Source organism: Equus przewalskii, chromosome 19 (assembly GCF_037783145.1).
Source record: "Equus przewalskii isolate Varuska chromosome 19, EquPr2, whole genome shotgun sequence".
Lineage (NCBI taxonomy): Eukaryota > Metazoa > Chordata > Mammalia > Perissodactyla > Equidae > Equus > Equus przewalskii.
This window is the reverse complement of record NC_091849.1, coordinates 28223862-28237977: the sequence shown is the minus strand read 5'-3', so window position 1 is coordinate 28237977 and position 14116 is coordinate 28223862. Positions and strand designations below refer to the sequence as shown.

At 39.6% G+C, this 14116-nt stretch overlaps 1 long non-coding RNA gene across 3 annotated transcripts; it reads right to left on the bottom strand.

Moving 5' to 3' along the window:
- Positions 1 to 258: 258 nt before the first annotated feature.
- On the bottom strand, positions 259 to 12733 carry LOC139077441 (uncharacterized). 3 transcript variants are annotated; one of them, XR_011529976.1, is made up of 4 exons: positions 12140 to 12733; positions 11134 to 11363; positions 4592 to 5651; positions 259 to 3027 (listed from the first exon to the last, which is right to left on the bottom strand). It is a non-coding gene; the product is annotated as an uncharacterized lncRNA (long non-coding RNA). The 3 variants fall into 3 exon arrangements; XR_011529975.1 differs by having other exon boundaries at positions 4592 to 5631; positions 12140 to 12730; XR_011529974.1 differs by lacking the exon at positions 11134 to 11363 and having other exon boundaries at positions 4592 to 5631; positions 12140 to 12718.
- Positions 12734 to 14116: the final 1383 nt, after the last annotated feature.

Below are 14116 nucleotides of genomic sequence, written 5' to 3'. Positions count from 1 at the left end.
AAGAGCTAATCGTGAGAAGCCTTATATTTCATATACTATGATTTTTATTCTAAAAGTGATCATTCAGAATGTAGGATGTTCTATAAGATAACTTGCCCGGGCTCTTTAAAAAGTCAGTGTTATGAAAGACAAACGTGAGTGAATTGTTCTACATGTACAATATCCAACAAAAACACCATGTAAGCAACAAATGCAAGCCACATGTGTATTTTAAGTTTTCTAGTAGTCATTTAAAAAAGTAAAAATGAACAGCTGAAATTAATTTTAATCATATAGTTTATTTAACCCACATATTATTATTTCAACATGTAATCAGTATAAAAATTGAGATACTTTATATTTTTTTCTGTGTAAAATCAAGACCGGTGTGCATTTTAACGGACAGCACAACTCAACTGCACTAGCCACGTTCAGCTCAGAAGCCACATGCGACTCGTGGCTACCATATTAGACAGCATAGTTCTAGATTAAAATAGACTAAAGAAATATAGCAATCGCAGTGTGTACCCTAATTGGATCCTGACTGATGGGAAAAAAACAGCTATAGAAAACTTTCAAGGATAATGGGGAAATTTGAATGTGGGCTGGATGTTGGGTGTATTATTGAATTTCTAGTAATTTTCTTGGGTATGATAATGGTATTGGGACTACGAAAAAGAATGCCATTATTCTAAGAGAGGCATGCTGAAGTATTTAGGGATAATATCATGATATTTTCAACTTATTTTCAAATGGTTTAGAAAGAAATGAAGCAAATATGACAAAATGTTTTATAAAAGGGGGTGGTTGATGGGAAGCCACTGGAGAATTTTAAGCGAAATCGCCTGATTTGAATTGTTAAATAATCCAGTTGGCTGCTCTGTGGAGTCTGTCTAGAGGTTACCCTGTAGGGAGGCAAGAATACAAGCAGTAGCTTGACCTAGATGGAGATGGTGAGAAACGAATTCAGGGTATATTTTAAACATAGCATTGATATGATTTGCTGACATTCTTGAGATAAAAGGAAGAGAACTTTCAGGCAAGAGACTGGTAGAAACACAGGTTTTTACTTTTCCGGTTCCATGATTCACCTTGAAATGCCCACATGAATACAGAAATAGCACGTGTGTGATTTATTACAACATACTGTTGATGCAGAGGTGAAAGCAGAGCATCATTTAGTCAAACAGGATTGCAGTGAAGGTCAGGAGAAGATATCGCCAGTTACATAATTAAGACTCCTTGCCCAGAAACTATTAGGGCAGAAATCCAATCAGAGGTTACCAGGGGCTGGGGGTAGGAGGAGTGACTGACTTCAAAAGGGACAAGAGGAAATTTGGGGGGATGATGCAAATATTCATTCTTGATCGTGATGATGTTCACACAACTATATACATTGGGCAAATCTCACAAAGCTGCACACCTAAATTTTATGATATGTCAATTACATCTAAATAACCCTGACTTTAAAATTTTTTATTATTATTACCATATTCAGAGAACATTTCCTCTTTTTTTAGCAAAAGTTTATCATTAAAAGAGAGAAAGGAAACACTATTTATGCTAAATTCTCCCAATTAATATATGACTAAATACCATCTTTTTGTATAAGGAGAACTATGAGTATATAAAACACACACACAAAAGAAAGACTTCTTGCCTAAAGAACAAACCATGATACACAGCCACAGCTTAGGATAAGGGGACCAAGAGCAGTCAGCAAAGGCAAGAGGCAAGAGGAAAGGAACGGCTGGAGGCGCTAAAGGGTAACCCAGAAAAAGCATATCATGGAAAGCAGGGAATTCATTTCATTCAAGAAATATTTACTGTGCCACCCGCCCCACTCCCTCCATTTACCAGGCAAGATTCTAGTGGCTTAGAATAGATCAGCAAACAAGAGACCAACTTCCCTGTCCTATATTCTAGCAGAGGGATAAGATAATACACGTAATAAATAAACATTATAAGCAAATAAAATACACATTAGAAATTACTAAGATGTATGGAAAAAAGTAGGGTAAGAGCGATTGAGAATACCAGGAAGCAGGATACAATATTAAATAGGGTTAAGTTTACAAAAAAAAGTAAGGGCTCCTTAGTGTCAAATGCTGCAAGGAGGCAGATGTGGATGTGGCTGAGGAGAGGAAACTGGACTCACTAATTTTTCATTCTCACGCTGAGGGAGTTTCTCTTCAGTACGCTTTCTTCTTTCATGCCCATTGGATCTGAGCTCACTCTGAAAGCTTTCCCACACTTCTCACGTGTATATGGTTTCTCTCCTGTGTGGACTCTTCTGGGTACATTAAGTTCTGAGCTCTGATGAAAGGTCTTCTCACATTCATTACATTCAAAGGGTTTCTTCCCAGTGTGGATCCGGTGGTGTCCAGTGAGGGCTGAGATATTCCTAAAGGATTTCCTGCAGTCCTCTCATTCACAGGGTTTCACTCCAGTGTGAATTCTCTCATGTTTAATAAGATCTGAGCTCCCATGGAAGGCTTTGTGACCCTAGTCGCACATAGACGGTTTCTCCCCACTATGGATTCTTTTGTGCTGGGTTAGGGCAGAGCTCTGGCTGAAGGCCTTCCCACACTCTTCACATCCATAAGGTTTCTCACCACTGTGGATTCTGTTATGTAGGGTGAGGGCTGAGATCACTCTGAAAGCTTTTCCACATTCTTCACATTCACAAGCTTTCTCTTTGTCATGCATTTTCTCGTGGGGAATAAGTTCTGACTGCCAACAGATGTTTTCACAACTTGTGCTACATTCACAGAAACTGTGTGCACTGCGAATTCTTTCATACATGGCATATTCCAAGTTTATGTGCAAACTTTCCCCTAATCCTCTTCTTTTTGTTCTGACCTCACAATGTCCTGATCTTCGTTGTTCACCTCCTTAGAATTGCTATTCTTATCTTTCAATGCTTCTATGGATTTTCCACACTGATTCTTCTGAGTATTTGTCAAGATGACTCAGTGTGACTCCTCATTTTCAAAACGTACTTTTCCATTGATTCCCCACTCCTAACCTGGGTCTTAACACTTGACACTAAGAAAAAGGAAAAATAACAATAAGGAAGAGGGAGAGCAAAAAAAGAAAATGTCACTTGTTTATTGCACTCACATGGGAGAAAAAAATGAATAGTAATTATATGGAAGAAGAAGAATGGGCTGTGAGGAAACATTTTCTAGGCGTAAAAATTGTTTAAATACTATAAGCAAGGAGCAAGACAAAATTATCAAGAAATAGTGGGATAGAGTTTCCCAAGAAAGACAAAGGGAAAGGAGAACAAGTTGAAATAGAAAATAAAAGGAAATAAAATATGTGGTAAACAATAAAACGGAAAATCTAAGCACACAAAGATAGGGGTGTATAACCTCAGAGTGCCCTCCAAACTGAATTAAATGGAGCTAAAAGAATAGGTTACGTCTGGAGTAATCCCAGCAAGAAGGCTCAGGAATGAGATGCAATTGAAGGAATCTGTTCAGCCCTGGGCTAATGCACGCACCTCACTTCGAATACGTTCTCTTCTGGCTGCTAGATTATTCTCAGTATTTTCTTTCAAAATATAACTCTAAACTCCTCTTCCATATATACAGAAACCACTAAGCTCCCTCCTATAGGAAACTTCCCTTGATTAACTTTGACCCAACTCTGATCAAACCAGGAGTTGTCTTTGGGCTCTCTTAGAAATTATTGTTCACTCTGTACTAATATGTGAATTGTTACATATGCTATTTTGTTAACTCTTAGCTAATCAGGTCATATATTTATTTTGTCTCCCTAACAAAAATGTAAGCTCTCTTCTGGCATAGATTCTACCTATTCTATGAATAATCTCTTAATCAAAACCCAAAAGAAAGTTTATCTTCAATATAAGTACAGTATATTATTTCAATGATGTTATCCATAGACTCTAAGCATAGCAATGACACCTGAAATAAGAGACTGGTATGCTCATGAGCTCTTTCAGCGTTCATATAACAAATATTTATTAAACATGAATCATATGTCACTATGTTCTGGGGATAACTACAGTCCCTCACTTTAAAAAGCTCACAGTCTAGTACCATGCTTCTCAAACTTTAGTGGACATATCACATGGGAAGCTTGTGAAAATGCAAATTCGATCCTGCCCCTGGATATTAATTAGTAGGTCTCAGTGATACTCAGGAATCTATATTTGTAATAAGCACTCCCACTGATTCAGATTCAGGTGGTCCTCGGACATCACTCAGGGAAATACTGTCTAGTAAATCAATATGTTTTTTGAAAACAAAGCCAGGAGAACATCAAGGAAGACTGGGTTGAAGATCCCATTGCAATGGACTAACTGACCTGGGGGAAGACTAAGGGCTTTAAGAGTGTGGTATATGGGGATTATAAATTTTTATCTAAAGTGGTAAAAATAAAATGAATCTGAATGCAAGGGATCCTATGCTTTTTGAATGATGACAGGTTGAAACTCTGGTATTCAGTTTTTTTCCATTTTTCCTTCTGGAAGATTTTAAGATTCATAGCTGGAAATGATCTATATGATGTGTTGTTAAATTTCCAAGATAAAGAAAGAAGAGAAAAGAAAGTAGAAACTCTCAGATTCTTTATGACTCACCTGCCCAGGAGCTTGTACAGGCCTCTCTTAAGTCAGCTCCATGCAGATCGAGAACATAGGATTCCTGACCCTGCTCCAGCTGGGAAATTACAGCGGGTCTGGGAAATTGCAATGTTCCTTGTATGGAAGGTAACAGGATACAATTACCTGGAGAGTAAAACAAAGCTACTCCAAAGCCTGGTCCTAGACTTATAGTCAGTAACAGGTCAATAGAGATCAGAGGGATAAATAAGCAGAGAATAAATAAGAGACGGATTTAAAATATCCCCAGAGTATATAAAACATATAAATAATTCCTACAAATCAATAACAAAAAGGCAATCAATTAGAAGTGTGGCAAAAGAATAGGCATTTCACAAAACAGTATGTCTAAACAGCCAGTAAACATTTAACAAGGTGCTCAACTCCATTAGTTAATAGTGAAATGCAAATTAGAACCACAGCAGATATCATTTCACACCCACCATAATGGCTAAAATGAAAAGGACAGTGCCAAGTGTTGACAAGCCTGTGGAGCAACTATAACTTTCAAACACTGCTGCTAGGAGCACAAGATTGCACAACTACTTTGGTAAACTGCCATACTCTATGACCCAGCAATTCTTAGTTATAAATGCAACAGAAATGCATATATATGTTCACCAAAGACATAATAACCAAAACTGGAAACAACTCAAATGTCCATCTACAGTAGAATGACAAATCATAGTATGATCACCCAATGGAATAATCTACAGTAACAAGAATGAACGAACGGTGACCACTGGCAACAAAAGAACAAATCTCACAAATATAATGATGAGTGAGAGAACCAAACATAACAGAAGATATACTGTTTGATTCCATTTATATAAAATTCAAAAACAGGCAACATTAATCTATCAGGTTAAAAGTCAGGGGGCCGGCTCCATGGCTGAGTGGTTAAGTTCCCACGCTCCACTGCGGCGGCCCAGGGTTCGGATCCTGGGTGCAGACGTGGCACTGCTCGTCAGGCCACGTTGAGGCGGCGTCCCACATCCCACACCTGGAAGGACCTGCAACTAAGATATACAACTATGTACTGGGGGGTTTGGGGAGATAAAGCAGAAAAAAAAGAAAAGTCAAGAAAATTATTATCTCAAGTAGAGGCAGAGAGGCAGAGAAAAGTATTGCCTGAAGCGGGCACAAAGGTGCAGGCTACTGAGGTGCAGGTAATGTTCTGTTTCTTAATCTCGGATGGTCATGTGGGTGCTTTTGCTTTACGAAAATTCATCAAGCTGTACACTTACAACAAATATATAAAAGGAAAGGAGAGAATCGTATCAGAGAATCAGCTTTCTGATCCCCAAAAAGCAAAGGCACATTTACCTAGGCTGCCCTCTTTCTGCTAAAGAAAAAGAAATTCTTCCTGATGGATTGTGTGCAATAAGATTTTATAGGAGAGTTTCTCTCTGATCTAGTGGAGCTGGCAGGAATTAAAGGATGAATTCCATGAGAATTCAAGGATAGCAAAGGAAGCAGTTTCTCCCTGTGTACATACAGAGTAGTTCCACAAAACCAGAAACGGTCAGCAGAGAGAAAATTCTATCTCTGGACCCAAAGAAAGTCCCAAGAAACTCTTCCCTCAGGAGGCCATAAAGATAGAGCATGATCCTTATCTAAGTAACATTGGACACTGATACATGAAAAAGTAAAGCAGAACCAAAGTGAGTGCATAGAGTCTTTACCCAGAGAAAGTCAATTCTCATAATTCTCCAGCATCACATTCCTATAGGTGTCCCTCTAAGCAAGGATCAAACACATCCATTCCTTCTGAGTGAAGTACAGTGCTATGTCTTCAAACATCACCAGCTCCTGAAACAACAAATACCTACTGTCCTGGGAATAATCCTACGACTGCAATAAAATAAACAAGGAGATCTTGCTAGAGTGAAATGCTATCACTCTTATTATGATTGTGGAAGAAGTGCAGGGAAACAACAGAGAAAGCAGTAAAGGTGTGAGGGTATAATCTAAAGACAGAGTTACACCAGCAAATAAATTCTATTTAATGGGGAATAAACATCTAAAATTTGGAGCTGGGTAGTCGAAGACTACCTTGATTGAGGGTATAAATTACAGTTGGCCTTATTCACAGAGAATAATCACTCTCAAGGAGAGAAAGGAAATCAGAGCTCACCTGGGGACAGTTTATCAAAGATAACTCTTCCCGTGCCCTGTCTCCTTGGCAACTCTCATGATGAAAGGCAGATGCAGGGGAAGCAGATGTAGCAGACAGGTGAGAAAGTAATCAACAGAGTCAATGGGGCCAATTCCTCAGTAAAAGACTCCCTCCTGCCAATAGTTTTCCTGTGAATCTAGGAACCCTATCCAGATGTATCCTAAAAACAGAAACTAGAACCCTCACTGCCATGGTCAACACACTCTCAACTCAACTGGTTTCTCTGGTAGCTCTCACCTATTTCTCATACAGTGTTCAATCTGTTTCAACAAGCTAAAATGATCTCTGACATATAGGCTTCAGGTTTTCCCTGTAGGATTCTGTTCACACTGCTGCTGCCATCTGGTATATGTCTTTGCTCTTCTACCTATATCCTAACCCTCCAATCCCTACCCTGTCCCCACCCATGATTGACAGCACAACTCCTCTGAGAAGACTTGGGAACAAAATGATGCTCTCTTGGGGCAGCCCTCAAGCAAAAGTTCATTGGTCAGCTAACTATTACTTTTCTTTTACTTACTTACTGTGGTCCATCACAGAAATTCTGGGATTCTTTTCCTCAGATCAAACTCCTAAAATTAACTGCATCCTAGCATTCAGTAATCCTCCCACCTTTGATTTTCTAATCCTATCCCCTCTATATCTATTGTGGCACAGCCTTTTTAACAGATACAAAGGTGCAAACTATATAAAAGAAGTATGTAACAGAGTCGTTTGATACTCAAAAAGCCTGACAGAAATCTAAAATATTAATAGGAACTTCCTTTTTCCATTCCCTTTGATACAGCCAGCTCATTCTGAAGCCTGAGGGTCACTCACTGGACTCTGTGCTGCTTCACTGTTACCTTCATAATCCATTTTCCTTTCACATCTCTTGGTACTTAGAAAAGAAACCCATTCAATCGCTAAAGTTAACCCACACTTACATTTCCAAATTCATATCCTCACAGATTCTGAACTCTAATTTATCGATTATCCAGAAATCCCCTGGATAATCTTTCCTCATGTCTGAAGAGCAGTATCTCAGAGCTGAGGCACGGACCTCAGTATTGAGCTGGTTTCCTCCACTTCTTCTAACACCTTTGCAGCACTCCTCCTTCTACCACAAGTGCAAGTCTGCCTTTATTTGATCTGTTTGAAATACAGTCATGTGTCACTTAAAGACAGGGATGCATCCTGAGAAATTCATTGTTAGGCAGTTTCATCCCTTGAACATCATAGAGTGTACTTACACAAACCTAGATGCTATATCCTACTACAAATCTAGGCTATGTGGTACTAATCTGACGGGACCACTGTCATATACGCAGTCTGTCATTGACTAAAACATAATTATGCAGCACATGACTGTACGTCACTTTTAACTATTCTCTTCCTTTCTCTGACTTCCTTCTTGCTGTTTCCTACTTAGTTTTCCTCCTTGGTCTCCTTCAAGGGTAGCTCTTCTTCTACTCACCTCTTGCACTCTAAGTGTATTTAAGGTCTCCATCCTAGTCCCTCTGCCAGTCTCACTGTACACCTTCTCCCTAGTGACCACATTTACATTCATGCCTTCAACTTGAGCAGATGACTCTCAAATCTGCATTTCTAGCCCAGATCTCTCTACTCAAGTCAAAACACGTCTTCACTCAATAGATACCTTTGCTTCCATGTCCACAGGCACCCCAAACTCATTATCTCTAAGTCCAAACTGATCATTTCCTTCTTCTATAATGCCAAACTTAGTGAACAGCACTTCTATCTACTCAGTCATCAAAGCCATAAACCCCTCTCTCTTATGTACCTTATACATATACTCAGTCATAAAGACCAAATATTCCATCCCTGTTATACCTCTGACCCCACTCCCAGAGCACCTGGTACATGCTTCTACCACAGTACTTATCACATTGGATTATTATCACGGACTTCCTTGTTTGTTTCCCCAAACAAACTGAAGTGCCTTGAGAGCAGGAGCCAAATGTTCTTCAATTTTGTATCTCCACTACTCAGCATAATTATCTGGCACTTAAAGTATGCTCAATACATTCTGCATGAATGAATGCATGAATTAAATTAATTGTTAGCATCTGCTCCAGGAGTACAAGGGGCTTACAAAGAAAGCTGACCTTATTAAACTGAGAGCTGGCCTCTCCTCCTAGATATATCAGGTATAGGATTAGGGGCCGACCTGCAGCTCTCCAGATGAAGACCTACAGTGCCTCCTCAATTGCACCAGCAGTCTGGAGCTTTTGAGTTCCATCAGACAGACTTTCTGGCCCAAGGGCAATACATTTACTCTTATCAAATATTTTAATATTTTATCTTTAAAAAACATTTGGCTTGGATAATTTATTTACTATTCTATAAAACAGAGAACAGAATATCACAAATAAAATCTCCCTTTGTCTAATTCTCTTTCAGAATTTTCCCAATTAGAAATCCTGCACTTTCTCTGGGCTGGGGCCAAACGGCATCTTATCAGGTAACAAAACTTACCTCTTGTTTATGAGAGGTTGTATGTGACATCCAGATCCTCCCTCAATTGATAACTTGGTTCCTTAGGGTGAGGCTTACCCTTATTCAATCCCACCCTTTCCAGCCACAAACTAGAATCATCCTGTTTATCTCCCTCTTCATCATCTGGACTGAAATAGGATCCTATATTTTTCATCATTGTAAGGAACTGAACTGCTACATTACACCACAGCCATTCTCTCTAAATAAGGGCTATCTAGTAAATTATTAAAGGTGAAGTCAGTAACCAGAATAGGAAAAAGATGCATGTCTTTTTACCATGAAGCTGTTTTATATCATATTTCCCAATAACTAAATAGTCCGTTGTGAAAATATAGCGAAACGCAAAAGGAAATGCAAACCCTCTGACTACGTAACCCTCATCGTAGCTTTACCATTATTTGGACCTAGGCCCCCACACCTTGGAAAAGACTTCCTGACAATCTCACCTAAACTATCACATCTACCACCCCATCTTCTCCCAACCTCATCACTCTTCCCCTGCTTTATTTCTACATATACATACATATTTATTTTCTCTCTTTTCCACTACACTATGTGAGCTCCCTGAGGGCAGCAACTTTATCAATCACCATGTCCAGAGAAAGCTTGGGGAATGAAGGAGGGCAGGGACAGAGCTGTGAAGCCTGGAACAGCAGAGAACAGGGAGTTCAATCCCCATACCAATTTTAAAGAATGGGCTGTGGGTCACCCTAAGGAAAACACGGATGATCTGCAAACATGTTCTATGAAGGGCCAGATGATAAATACTTATGGTTCTGCAGGCCACACAGTCTCAATCTACTCAACTCTGCTGTTGTAGCATGAAAGCCGTACATAAACAAATGAGCGTGGCTGTGTTCCAATAAAATTTATGGACAGGGAAATTAGAAATTTTATAATTTTCACACGTCACAAAATATTATTCTTTTGATTGTTTTTCAACCATTTAAAAATGTAAAAACCATTTTTAGTTCAAGGGCCATACAAAAACAGGTGGTAGGTCCCATTAAGCCTGCAGGCTGACCTCTGCCATAGGGAATAAGATGGCCAGTCTCCAGAGCCACGGCAGGGTGGGGTTGCTTCAGGAATAGCTCAGGAATAGCTTTCAGTCACTCAGAGGGCAGCCCAATGTTCATTTAATTCTTTTTTTTTTTTAATATTCATATGTATAACATCCAAAAATCAGTTCTTGGTACCATCCTTTGGAAGACATGCTCTAGCTCATTTTCTATTAGACTGCCAGAACTCTCTTCATAAGCAGAAGGATGAATGCTAGCTCCCCACCTCTCTTTTGTAGGACCCAAGAAAAAGGGATGACATTTTCAGGCTGGTTGACTATGGGCCAATGTTGGATAATTGGTGAATCCAAGGCTGATACCAAAATCTTCTCACACACCTAGCTCTGCCTTTCTTGGGCACCAGATGGAACCCAGATGTAGGAATGTCATCAAAAGGGAAGAAAAAAAGGACTATTCATATGTTAAAATTAAAATCCCAGGAAAGATATAAAGGAGCAATCTCACTGGACTGCAGAGAAAGGGAAAATCCAATTCTCATTCCATTTTAGAAAAAGACAGAGGATTCATATAGAGTTTCCTACAAAAGCATGCAACTCTAAAAACTATATCAATATAGTCAGCAACAAAGAGGTCAAGGAAAAATCTCAGTTGAGGAGCTTTGCCACTACCTGCTTTAGCCCTTAAGAAAACCAGGTTCTTCATTGTCTCTCCCCTGGCCAGTAGAGACTCCGCCTCCTCTTACCTACTCTTCTCCACCCAGATCTCACTCTTCATCTCCCATCACTCCTATGACCACCTCTCTGCTAGGTGAATCATGGACCCACCTCCAGTCCTGTCTCTCTCCAGGTAGAACATCCAGGGCCTGCTCCTCAGGACAGGCCTCCTCAAGGGAGCCAAACCCATGTGGACACCTATCAAAAATAACTGCCTTCTCTGACGTGACTGACATTTTGAGCCACAGGGCAGGAGCTGCTCTGCCTTTTTTGTCCATTGACAGTATGGCTTTAGAGACCAGTAAAGTTCAGAGGCTCCAATCTACATTTCAAGTATTGGCCTGCAAAAAAAGGGCAGGAGAAAAGAAAGAGAAAAGAAGTCATGAATGAGAGCAGTACCACATCAACAATTAAAAATCACAAAAGGAGCCAGCCCTGGTGGCCTAGTGGTTAAAGTTCCATGCTCTCACGGCTTTGGCCACATGGGTTCACTTCCCTGACACGGGGCTTTGTACTGGGGCTTTGGGGAGGGAAAATAAAAACACTTTTAAAAATCACAAAAGAACCTAGCAGCTGGAAGGGAAAAGAAATTGGCAGACAGGAAGAAAATTAAAGCTCTGATCAGAATTTTAGGGTTACCAAGGACAACCTAATACGGTGGTTAAGAGCTCAGATGCCGGCACCAGACCCCTTGGGTTTCCTATCTCAACTTACCAGCTATGCCACCACGGGCAAGTTTACTATCCTCTCTAGGGTTCAAGTTGCCTATCTAAAAATTGAGATAGGGATAGCACCCACCTCATTGGGTTTTTTGAGAGTTAAATGACTTAATACATATATATATAAAGCACTTAGAACAAGACCTGACCCAGAATAAGCGCTATATTCAACTGTGTGCCAAGTAAAATTTTAAAATTTTAATGTTAAAGAATGAGGAGCTTAGGATCTTCTCCTAAAGAAGGAGCAGGGGGAGTAGAGAAAAACAGGCTAGAAGAGGTAAAGAAAAAGATGCTCGGCCAGGCGGGACCTCCTGCATCCCAATTCACCCCACCTCCCGCCCCGCCCCAGAAGGCCGGCGAGGGGCGGCCGCCAGAACTCTGCCCGCGACCGCACATACCTGCCCCGCGGCCTCAGCTCCGCCGCCGCCCTTGCGAGTCCTGCCTTCCCGGCGGCGGCACAGAAGGAGTGCAAAGGGCACCCCCAAGGTGAGGTCGAAGAAACCCCACCCGCGCCTCAGAGCCCTCAAGTTCCGCGGTCTCCATGGTAACGCGCGGCTCACCCTTCTAGGACCCCGGGAGGACTCTTCTCTTTGGTCCAGCGCTGCAAACCCTGAGAAGCTGGAGGGTCTGAGCCATTGCTTTTCAGTTTGAGACTGTTGCCACGTTTGAGAACAGATTCGCTTGCACAGGAAATTTATTTTCTTCAGTGTATGAAGAGAGAAAACAAAGAAAGAAAATGGGAGCAAGAGTTAATCAGAATTACTTGAATGTAAACTCCATGGGGCAGATATCTTTAACTCTTTTGTTCACTCATGTATCCCAAGCTCTTAAAACAGTTGCTGAAGAAATGCTTATTAAATAAATGATTTGAAACGGGTCTGAAAAAAATCGCCGCAAAGCATCTTTGACTAACAACATATGCCTCTTATCAGTAACTTTATTTAAAAGAGAACTACGTGTCGCATATATTTAAATGTGTTAGAATTTTTAGGATTATGAAGACCCACAAGCATGCATTATAAATAAAGTATGCTGTATTTTCCAAAATATTGCATTTCCAATATATGGTATTTTTCTATAATATATTTAATTATATTTCAGCATAATGATTAGCAGCAGAAACTTGAACAGAAAATATTAAATATATGTTAGTAATAAAGTTAAGCACAAAAGATATATTAAAAGTTTGAGGATGTAGCAAATACGTTTTAGATTGTTCTTCCCAACACTAGAATATGAACTTTCTAGCATAAAATTAGGGGACATTACCTTTTTAGAAGAGGAAACTCCAAGAAAATTATTTCAAAAGGACAGCCAAAATAAACAAAGCAAAATCCATGAAATCAAAGACAAAAAACAAACACCTGCTAAATTTCTGAGTTGAACTGGAAAAATAATCAGAATACTTAACAAGATTATTGGAAGGAAAATGATAAAAGACCTGTGACAGTTAAAATGAATGAGCTGGAGCTACATTTTTCATTAAGGACAAATCTCAAAACCATAAAGTTAAATACAAAGTACTAAGTAACCCCTCTGAAGTATTCTTGCCAAAAATATTGAACGTAAATCAAATCAAGCCTTTAAACTTAGAGAATATGTACACAGTGAAACCATTTGTATAAAATTAGTAAAATGTAAATTATACTATATAATGTTTGCGGCTACCCACATATATACTAAAAATGTATAAACATGCATGGGAATAACAACATCAATATCAAGATCATAGTTAATCTGAGAAGGAAGGGGAGAGGGCTTGGGGAGGGGAAGACAAGGGAATTTAATCATTTCTGTAATATTTAGGTCAAGTTAGATGTTGAGTATTTCTTAAATTATTCTTTTGTATGCCTGAAATACTTGCTATTTTTTCCCAAAACCCCAGGAAATGAATTTGGTAATTTCAACAGATGGCAGAGGGGCCATAGAATTACTTAACAATGATCAGGCTTCTATTTCTCCATCAAAGATCCTGACCTTCAATTGAGAGTGGGAGGAAAAACAGTAATATGTGGAAATTAAATTTCATGACATACAAGGAGATAGTAAAAGAATAACTACTTCCTGTAAATGCAAGTCTTCATATCTAGATAAAATCACTTGAAGGATCCTGAAGGCAGGCACATTGGCCACAGGACCCCTGAAGGCCACTTTGAAGGAGTGCGACTGATGCCCAAGACTGGCAGATGTCCAAATTTTTAAAAAGTAAAGAAGGTGAATTGTGGAATTAACAGGCTGAAAATCTTGACATGGATCCCTGAAAAATTCCAGCATTAATGATTTTAGGACATCTTTTATGAGCAATTAGGGTTAATCAAGAACAAAGAGTGTAAGTCAATTGTATCTCAGTTGGACTAGATTATTAAAGCGGCAGA